This window comes from Euphorbia lathyris, chromosome 1 (genome assembly GCF_963576675.1).
Source record: "Euphorbia lathyris chromosome 1, ddEupLath1.1, whole genome shotgun sequence".
Lineage (NCBI taxonomy): Eukaryota > Viridiplantae > Streptophyta > Magnoliopsida > Malpighiales > Euphorbiaceae > Euphorbia > Euphorbia lathyris.
The window spans coordinates 45,705,822-45,716,349 of NC_088910.1; the positions used below are offsets into that span (position 1 = coordinate 45,705,822).

Here is a 10,528-nt window from a genome sequence, read left to right on the forward strand (position 1 = left end):
GCTAACGGGCATACTTAAAGGAAACCAGTAACCGCCATTAATGAAGCATTAATGGAGACTTTCTAGTTACTAAAGGTTACAACTTCACGACTATATATAGCTTGCATCTCAAGCTATCAAGGTACACATTCACACAATCATAGAAACCCTACTTTGTCAATTCAGTTTACTCTTTCATACTTTATACTGACTTTGGCATCGGAGCTTCCCCCCGTCGAACCCAACGACGCCCCCCACAGGGACGGAAGCTAATCGGAAATTCTCCACAAGTCATCAATTGGTGCGGTGAAGGTGGACCCTTAGCCAAATAAAAGGGTTTTTCGTTCACAATAAGACATGACGAATGGAGAGCAGAATCCCTCTTCGGGGATTGAAACACCGTTGGTAACACCATCAAGCCAACCTGTAACTAACGCTGGTCGCGTTGATACAAATGCTCCTATGACGCATGGCGAAAGAAGTATGTCGCCAGATACATTCATCGAAACATGTGCAGAATCCATAAGAAGAGAGTTTGGAATTGAGATGGAGAACCGCCTAAGGTCGTTAATGATAATTCCAAAGCTTCGGTGCACGGCACCTACAGCATCTCAATGGCCACAAGCAGCTATAGGATCAAACGCCCACGATTCTTCATTCTTCCAAATTCAGCCTACGGATTCCATGGTAGTTACTACCGTCGCAGCTAATAACCCGCCCCTCAATGGGCAACTATTTTCTGATCATGTAGAAGGGAGTCGAAAGAATGACCAAACTCTCCCGGGGGGACCAGGAAATCCTAAGGTGAGTCTAGGCGGATCAGGTGCCCCGAATCGCCCACGGTCGAATCTCCCAAAAGGCGGATCAGGAGGCCGAAGACACAAAAAGAGGAAGAAGGGAAGCAGCAGACGATCAAAGTCACATTCACCTCCAAGGTAGAGGTCATCCCGACGGGGTAGGTCACCCCCATCCTCAGGTCGGAGACAAAGTAAGAGGCCAGTAGAGACACCTCATCCGGATAGACCACAACCACCACCGAACCAATAGGAGGATATACAAGCTCCTTTTGGAGGACAAGCAGGTGGAGGTGGGCGTCCGCCATCAGATCCGTCGTCCGACTTTAGCTCCTCATCTTCTCCAAGTAGATCTCCCTAGAGGAGACCTCCGAGGGCGGGTCCGGAAAATTTTGATGATCGCGTTAGAGCTGCGGTGCTCCGCATAAATGAAGAGAATGTCAAGCATAATCCATTCGCCAATCGTGATTCGCCCTTTACGGCATGGATCGAAGCTGAGGAAACAGACAGGCATTTCAAAATACCTAATATCCCAGTGTACATGGGTGCAGACAACCCCGAGGCCCATGCCAGAAAGTACCGAATGTTGCTCAGCCTTAATCGTGCAAGTGAGGCGGTATTGTGCCGGATGTTTATCACCACATTAGGAGGCCCCGCGTATGATTGGTTCCAATCTTTACCTCCTGGATCGATAGACAATTGGGATCAGTTGAGTAGGGAGTTTTGTGCTAAGTTCGCCGGATGTATCCCTCCAATGGTCAAATCGCGGAAGCTTTTTGAATTAAAGCAGAAGGCAAATGAACCCCTTCGAGAATATGTAGACAATTTCAACAAATTGTGTATACGAATTGTCGATGTGGATGTCTCCATGGCAGCGGAAGCTCTAGCGAAAAACACCACGTGTAAAAGCTTGCAGGAAGATTTAATTCAGAAGAAGCCTAGAGATATGGCAGAATTAATTGAAAGGTGCAAAGACTTCATGGAGGTGGATGATATCCGCAGAGAGTCATTATCTCCGCCCAAGAAAGACCAAGGCGAATCTCGCCATCGGGATAAGGAGAAAGACAAGCACCCGGATTCGTCCTCTAAAGGTCGGTGGAGGGGCTCTAAGAACAAATCGGCATACGTGTCGTCATTTACGCCGCTCAATGCCTCTAAAAGCGAAGTGTTAATGTGGATTGAGAACAGCCAGCACAAGCGGAGCATTTCATACCCCGAACCAAAAGGGGGGGAGTACACCAACACCAGAAAAAATCCCAAAAATTATTGCAAATACCATAGGAAGAATGGCCATGACACAGACGCATGCTGGGAGTTAGCCAGAGAGATAGAAAGGCTTATCGAAAGGGGAAAGTTGGACAGGTTCGTCCAAAATGATAGCAAAAAGGGAGATGGTGACAGATCCAGAGATGATCAGAAAAAGAAGGCAAAAGGGACCATCAATGTCATAGCAGGCGGACCCGGATACCAACCTGTGTTGAAAAAGGCAAAAACCACTACTCTGGATAGGGCATCACTTAATCGCCCTTTTGCAGATGCCGGCTCAGAGATCTCTCCTCATGCGGATGCCCTGGTCATTACTATGATGGTGGAAGGCTGGGAGATGAAAAGAGTGATGATTGACACCGGAAGTTCATGCAATGTCATCACAAGAGGAGCATTCGCCAAGCTTATGGTCGACCCAATCCAAGTGGAAACCACCATAGTGGACATCCTGGGAGTAACAAGGCACACCATCCAAACAAAGGGCCAGGTAACATTGGATTGTGAGTTAGCAGATGAAGATCAAATCTGGAAAGGAGATCTGGAATTCTCCATCCTGGATGGCCAGTTAGCTTACAATATCATCCTTGGGCGACCCTTTATCTCCGAAGCCGCAGCTCTCATCTCCATACGCCACTTAACTATTTACATCCCCACGACCAAGGGAGGTGTAATGATCCGAGGAAACCAAAAAGTGGCTCAGGAGACGTATTCGGCATCTTTGATGATTCGCCCGCAGTCTAAAGATGAAGACGAGGAAGAACTTTTCACAATGGCCTTGGGTGAGACAGAGATGTACCTTATGGCGGATGAAAAACAGGTGCGGATGGCTAAAGGGTTAAAAGGAGAGATAAAGGAAGCTATTACAAAGGTTCTCCATGAATCAGAATATGTTTTTGCATGGAAAGATGAGGTTCTTCCAGGGATTAGTCCAGACGTAATCACTCACAAACTCAACATTGACAAGGACGCGGTCCCGGTGGTATAAAAATGAAGAAACCATAGCCCTGAGAGGCAAAAGGTGATAGAAGAGGAGATCACCAAGCTCAAACGGGCGGATGCCATCGAAGAGGTACTTTATACACAGTGGCTGGCGAATGTGGTTCTAGTCAAAAAAGCAGGCGGATCATACCGCATGTGTATTGACTTCACAGATCTCAACAAAGCTTGTCCTAAAGACAATTACCCCCTGTCGTGTATTGATATCCTAGTAGATGGGACCGCGGGACACGCCATGTACTCCTTCACTGACGTGAAGTCGAGTTATCACCAGATTCCAATGGAGCCTTCGGATAGAATCAAAACTTCATTCGTGACACACCAAGCTACCTATTGCTTCAAAGTCATGCCCTTTGGGCTTAAAAATGCAGGGGCAACTTATCAACGGATGATGAACAAAATATTCGAGGAAAGCAAATGTGATAACTTTTCTGTCTATGTGGATGATATGATCATCAAAAGTACCACTGTAGAAAAGCATGCGAATGATATAAAGGAGGTACTGGGCGTACTCTGACATCACAACATTAAATTGAATCCGGAAAAATGTACCTTTGGAGCGACATATGGAAAATTCTTAGGATTCATGATCAGCCAGAAAGGAGTGAGCCCAAACCCCGACAAGATCAAAGCAGTCTTGGAAATGAAAACGCCGCAGAATATTAGAGAAGTGCAACGTCTTAACGGGCGTATCGTAGCCTTGGGCAGGTTTATCTCGTGTTCGGCTCGACGATGCCAACCCTTTTATGAAGTGATCAAGAAGCAAAAGGCGTTCGAATGGAGTGAGGACTGTGAAAAAGCCTTCCAAGGGATCAAACGGTTTCTCACGGAACCACCCCTGATGAGTCGACCCTTGAAAGGTGAGAATCTCTACATATATGTCTCAGTTACAGATAAAGCCGTTTGCACGGTCATGATAAAAGAAGAAGATGGCCAGCAATATCCTATCTATTACGTGAGCAAAGTATTAAAGGATGCTGAAACCCGATATTCCAAACTGGATAAAATGGCACTGGCCATCGTCACCACCTCCATACGCCTCAGGCCTTACTTTCAAGCTCATACTGTCATAGTTCGTACAAGCATACCAATGAGGAAAGTGTTGCAAAAGCCAGAAACTTCGGGAAGATTGATGGAATGGGAATCCGCCTAGGAGAGTTCGACGTTCGTTATGAAAGCCGATCAGTCCTGAAAAGTCAAGTCTTGGCAGACTTTGTGAATGAATTCACTGAAGAGGGAATGAATCTCCCCAAATCTAAAGTTGAGGAATGGACGATGTACACAGATGGGGCTTCTTCGGCAGAGGGTGCAGGTATTGGCATCGTGATCAAAGGTCCCCAATATATAAAGCTACACTACGCGGCAAAATTGGATTTCCTCGCAACCAACAATGCAGCGGAGTATGAGGCCCTAATATTGGGACTACGCCTGCTAAAGGAAATCACTCCCGAGCGGATCGTGATCTACAGCGATTCCAAATTAATGGTCAACCAGGTGATCAAAAATTTCGAGGTAAAAGATGACATTCTTGCCAAATATGTCGACGAGGTTAAGAAACTGCTAAATCACCTCGAAGCCAAAGACACCAAGTGGGAATTAATCCATGTGCCTCGAGGATCCAACACAGAGGCCGATCACCTAGCCAAAATGGCTTCAAGCAAGGAGCATTGGGCGGATCTGCAATGCCCGTTTAAAGTCAAGACAGCGCCAGCCTTCACCTCAAAGATGGTATCCTTACTCATGTCTGTGGAGAGTGATTGGAGATCACCAATCCGCCAGTATCTAATGGATGGAATGTTGCCTTTGGACAAGGAAGAAGCTCGACGGATCGTAAGAAAGGCGGCCTATTTCTCCGTGATAAATGACTGCCTATACAGAAAGTCTTTTAGCCACCCCTGGCTGAAATGCATCATGCCAGAAGAGGGACAACAGATCCTCAAGGAGTTGCACGAAGGCACTTGTGGAGCCCATGAAGCATCTACCTCCCTTTTGAAGAAATCCAGGTTAGCAGGATTTTATTGGCCAACGGCGGAACTTGATGCTCAAAAGTTAGTAGAGTCTTGCCATAATTGTCAGATTCATACAAATGAATCACACACAGCCAAACACCTTCAAAGGCTTGTTCGTGAGAGGCATCTCATCTCTCCTTCCTAAATTCCCGGTTCTTTGACATTTATCACAGCAGAAAATAAATGAACGGACATCTTTAAACAAAGTAGGCCAAAAGAAACCGCATTCAAGTATTCTAGCTGCTGTTTTGCTTACGCTATTATGACCTCCGTAAGCGCTAGCATGACATTCCAACATTATAGAGTCATATTCAAACTCACTAACACATCTCCTAAATATTCCATCGCCGCATGTTTTGAACAAAAATGGATCTTCCCAAAAATATCTCTTAACCTCTGAAAAGAATTTCTTCTTTTGCTGAGGATTCAATCCATCTGGCACAACATGTGCAGCTAAGTAATTGGCTATATCCGCATACCATGGAGATATGACACTTTGTACTTGCATGAGATGTTCATCGGGGAAATCATCTCGAATGCCCAATGTTTCACCGATGGGACCGTTTTCATCCTCAAGTCTTGATAGATGATCGGCGACAAGGTTTTCAACTCCCTTTTTATCTTTAATCTCTATGTCAAATTCTTGCAATAATAAAACCCATCTAATAAGATGCGGTTTTGCATCTTTCTTAGCAAATAAATATCGTAAAGCTGCATGATCTGTATAAACGATGACTTTAGATCCTAACAAGTAAGATCGAAACTTATCACATGCAAAAACTACTGCTAACATTTCTTTTTCAGTTGTGGTGTAATTTAACTGTGCACCGGACAATGTGTGACTCGCATAATATATAACATGAAGTTTCTTATCCTTCCTTTGACCTAATACACATCCTACAGCTAAGTCACTTGCATCGCACATAATTTCGAAAGGTAGATTCCAATCGGGTTTCCATATTATAGGTGTACTGACTAAAGCCGTTTTCAATGTATTGAAAGCTTGTAAACAATCCTCATTAAAATCAAAAGTTGAATCTTTCATAAGCAAATTAGTAAGTGGTTTGGAGATTACAGAAAAGTTCTTTATAAACCTTCTGTAAAAACCTGCATGACCTAAAAATGATCTTACTCCCTTAACAGTGGTTGGTGGGGGTAATTTTTCTATAACTGAAGTCTTTGCTCTGTCCACTTCTAAACCTTTTTCAGATATCTTATGACCTAAAACAATTCCTTCGTCTACCATGAAATGACATTTTTCCCAATTTAATACTAAATTCGTTTCCTCACATCTAGACAACATTTTATCTAAGTTCTGTAAACATGCATCGAAAGAATCTCCATAAACTGAAAAATCATCCATGAAAACTTCCATTATATCTTCAATGAAGTCATTAAATATTGCTGTCATACATCGTTGAAATGTTCATGGTGCATTACATAGACCAAAAGGCATTCTCCTATATGCAAATGTTCCGTAAGGACACGTGAAGGTTGTTTTGTCTTGGTCATCCGGGTAAATATAAATTTGAAAGAATCCGGAATAACCGTCTAGGAAACAGTAAAATGCATGACCGGCTATCCTTTCCATCATTTGATCAATGAAAGGTAGAGGAAAATGATCTTTCCTAGTTGCTTTGTTTAGGTTCCTATAGTCTATACAAACCCTCCAACCGGTGGTGGTTCGTGTAGGTATCAGTTCACCTTCATCATTTCTTACAACAGTTATGCCTCCTTTTTTAGGTACACAATGGATTGGACTAACCCATTCACTATCCGAGATCGGATAAATGATTCCATTGTCGAGAAGTTTAGTAATCTCATTTTTTACTACCTCTTTCATATTCGGATTTAAGCGTCTTTGCCTATCCGCTTTAGGTGGCTTATCCTCTTATAAGTGAATTTTATGCATTACGATACTAGGATTAATTCCTTTTAAGTCTGAAATTTGCCATCCCATACTTCCTATCCTATTTCTAACAACTTCTTTCAATTTTTCTTCTTGATCATTTGTTAATTTGTTAGAAATAATTATAGGTAGAGAATCGGCTTCGCCTAAGAAAGCGTACCTCAAATGACTGGGTAACTCTTTAAGTTCTAATTTAGGGGGTATTACAATTGAAGGCGGAACCGGTCCATCTTCTCGAATCAAAGGCTATGGGTCCTTATCTTTTAATTCCTCACCTATTATAGGTTCAAATATTTCTTCACTCTGAATAACGTCATTGACACATTCCTCGACTAAATCAAGTTTCATACAAGCGAATTCCTCCATAGGGTATTTCATCGCTTTGTTCATATTAAACTCGATCTTATCTTCTCCTATCCTTAAAACTACCTTCCCTTCCGACACATCTACTAGAGCGCGTCCCGTGTTCATAAACGGTCTACCTAAAATTAAAGGGCAATTTACATCACATGCAAAGTCTAATATAACAAAATCGGTAGGAAAAATAAATTTATCGACTTTGACTAAAACATCTTCAATTATACCATATGGTCTTTTAGTGGTTTGATCTGCTAATTGCAAAACCATATTGGTACGTTTGATATCTTCTTCTAAACCTAACTTGTTAAAAGTAGACAACGGCATTAAGTTTATACTTGCTCCTAAATCACAAAGACAACTTGGGAATTCAATATCTCCCAACTTGCACGGAATAGTAAAACATCCGGGATCTTTGAGTTTAGTGGGCAAATTACTTGACACGATTGAACTACAGTCTTCAGTTAACGAAATGGATGAAATTCCTTCCCAACTGATTTTCTTTGAAATTAAATCTTTTAAAAACTTACCATAGTTAGGAATTTGTGTGATTGCATCCATAAACGTTAAATTGATGTGCAAATTTTTAAGTTTATCCAAAAACGTTAGAAGTTATTTGTCATAGTCCTTATTTCAGACTTTGTGCGGAAAAGGTGGTTTGGGTACAAAAGTTTTGGTACTTGTGTCAAATGGTAAACTCTTTGTGTTTAAGATATCTTCTTTGGACTTTGGTAAATCAGTTCCTGGTAATGTTGCATCTTTGGACATTTCCGGCCCTTGATAATTTTTCCCTGAACGAAGAGTGATAGCCTTCACCTGCTCTTTCGGATTTTCTTCCGTATGGCTGGGAAGACTTCCCTCTTTTCGGGATGGAATTGATTTAGCAAGTTGACCAATTTGAACCTTCAAATTATGGATGCTAGATGAGTGGTTTTTAATAAGCTGATCGAATTTATTTTCGATCCGTTTAAAACCATCGTCGTGATTACTTATTTTTCCACTGATAGCATCTATAAACTTGTCGATTTTAGAAGATAAAATGTCGATCGTATCTCTTGACTGATTTTGATAATTAGTGGTACGATTTTGATTAGCACTTGCATTATTGTTATTGTTATCTTTCCAGTTAAAGTTAGGATGATTCCTCCATCCAGAATTATAAGTATTAGAATAAGGATTATTAGTTTGGTTTTTCCCTTGGACAAAATTTACCTGTTCGATCTCACTCATGTTTTCGTAATCCACATCCGTTTGGATTGGATGACCATTGGTATCGCGTGGTGCCATAAACTTATCAATTTTGTGTGATAAAGCAGAAAATTGGGCTTGTAACATCGCGACTGGATCAAGTTCAACTATACCTTTAACTGATGGTGTGGTTGAGGATGATGGTTTTACCACCGGTATATGTCCACGTTCCGCGGGCCACATACTGCTGTTGATTGCCATTTCCTCCAAAAGTTCTCTTGCTTGGGCTGATGTTTTCTTCATAAATAGCCCTCCCGATATAGCATCTAATGAACCCCTAGTTGTAGGATTTAGTCCATTGTAAAATGTTTGCATTAAAAGTTCAGCGAGTAATTGGTGGTGTGGGCATAAACGTTGAAGTTCTTTAAAACGTTCCCAAGTTTCATAAAGAGTCTCATTATCATTTTGAGAAAAAGATGTTAACTCCTTTATGACTCTTGCGGCTTTTGCTAAAGGAAAATATTTCGATAAAAATGCTTGGGCTAATTGTTCCCAAGTGGCAAAAGTTGCGGCTGGCATAGAAGTTAACCATTCTTTGGCTCTATCCTTCAAAGTGAAAGGAAAAAGGCAAAGTTTGATTGCTTCTGCAGTCACATGTGGGATTTTAAAAGTGTCACAAATTTCAAGGAAATTTGTTAAATGTGTGTTAGGATTTTCGTTAGGTAACCCGTAAAATGTTACATTATTTTGCAACATATTAAGCAAAGCTGGCTTAATTTCAAATTGGTTTGCGGTGATTCTGGGTCTAACGATACTATTGGTCACACCGGCCACACCTGGCCTAGCGTAATCCATAAGTGTTGGTGGATCTGCCATTTTTTCTGGCTCGGTAAATGTTTTTACTGGAGTCTTATTTTTGTTTTTCTTGTTTTTCTTGTTCTTCCTAATGGTTTTCTCAATTTCTGGGTCTATAGGGTCTGGTACAATGCCTAAACTTCGAGCACTGCGCATGAACCTGAAATCTTGCACGAACCGAAACTACCTACAAAACAAAATTTGAAAAATAAATAAATTAGTAAATTAAAATTAATAAATTATAAAAGTTAAAATAAGTATGTTTAAACCAAGATTCGAAATAAAACACGAAAAATCTAAAATTTTGTCAAAAATTTTGGCGTTCCCCGGCAACGGCGCCAAAAACTTGTTGAGCGATTTCCGCAAGTGCACGGTATACGCTTGTAGTAATAAAAGATATCGAACCCACAGGGAACGCTTTTTAACTAAAACCTTATTTGATTCAGTTTTATTCACGTGTTTAGGTTTAACAAAAGAAAATCGTTTAATTGATTTAATTGGTTCGGGTAAATTAGGATTAGATAAGAATATTATATTGAGTTTAGAGAACAATTCTGTCTTGAGATTTTGATTACAAGACAGATACTTCTGTAATTGGAATAAATAGAAGGTATAAAACTTATTTTCATAAAGCAAAGAAAACAACTTTAACTTTGGTAAGATTATGGACATGTAATAATATAGGAATCTACTCAATTGAATGGCTTTGAACTGTAGAAATCTCTCTGGTTTGGAGCAGATTTCTACCTTAATCAGATTAGTATTTTATATCCGATAAGCCGCGATCAGCGATCATATCATCCGTAAAAACTAATTCTGTCAAGTGTTCAACAAAGTTCTTATATGAATAAGATGAAATAAAACGTTTTAATAAAAACACCAATTTATCACTTTGAAAATCATTTTGTCAGAACAATATCAAAATAACAACAGAAAGAATGTATTGAATAAAATAAATATATCATTAATGAAATGTGAATCTTCACAAGTTAACAGAGAAGTAGAAACATGGAAAGCATTGCGACGAAAACTTTGAGATCCGGGTTGTCAATCTTTCCCTCAAACTCCGTAGGTTTGTCAGACCCTGTGCACTTCAGCCGTTAATTCTTCTCGCTGAATCTTCGGAATAGAGACTGGTTAGTCCGCTACCAGAATGAAAACTTGTCTCTGATCAA

The 10,528-nt window shown here is 40.8% G+C and overlaps 1 non-coding gene across 1 annotated transcript; it reads left to right on the top strand.

The window, feature by feature from the left end:
- The first annotated feature begins 8,889 nt into the window (after positions 1–8,889).
- LOC136216084 (small nucleolar RNA R71) lies at positions 8,890–8,996 on the top strand. The gene has a single exon (XR_010683077.1). It is a non-coding gene; the product is annotated as a small nucleolar RNA R71 (small nucleolar RNA).
- The last annotated feature ends 1,532 nt before the right edge of the window (positions 8,997–10,528 follow it).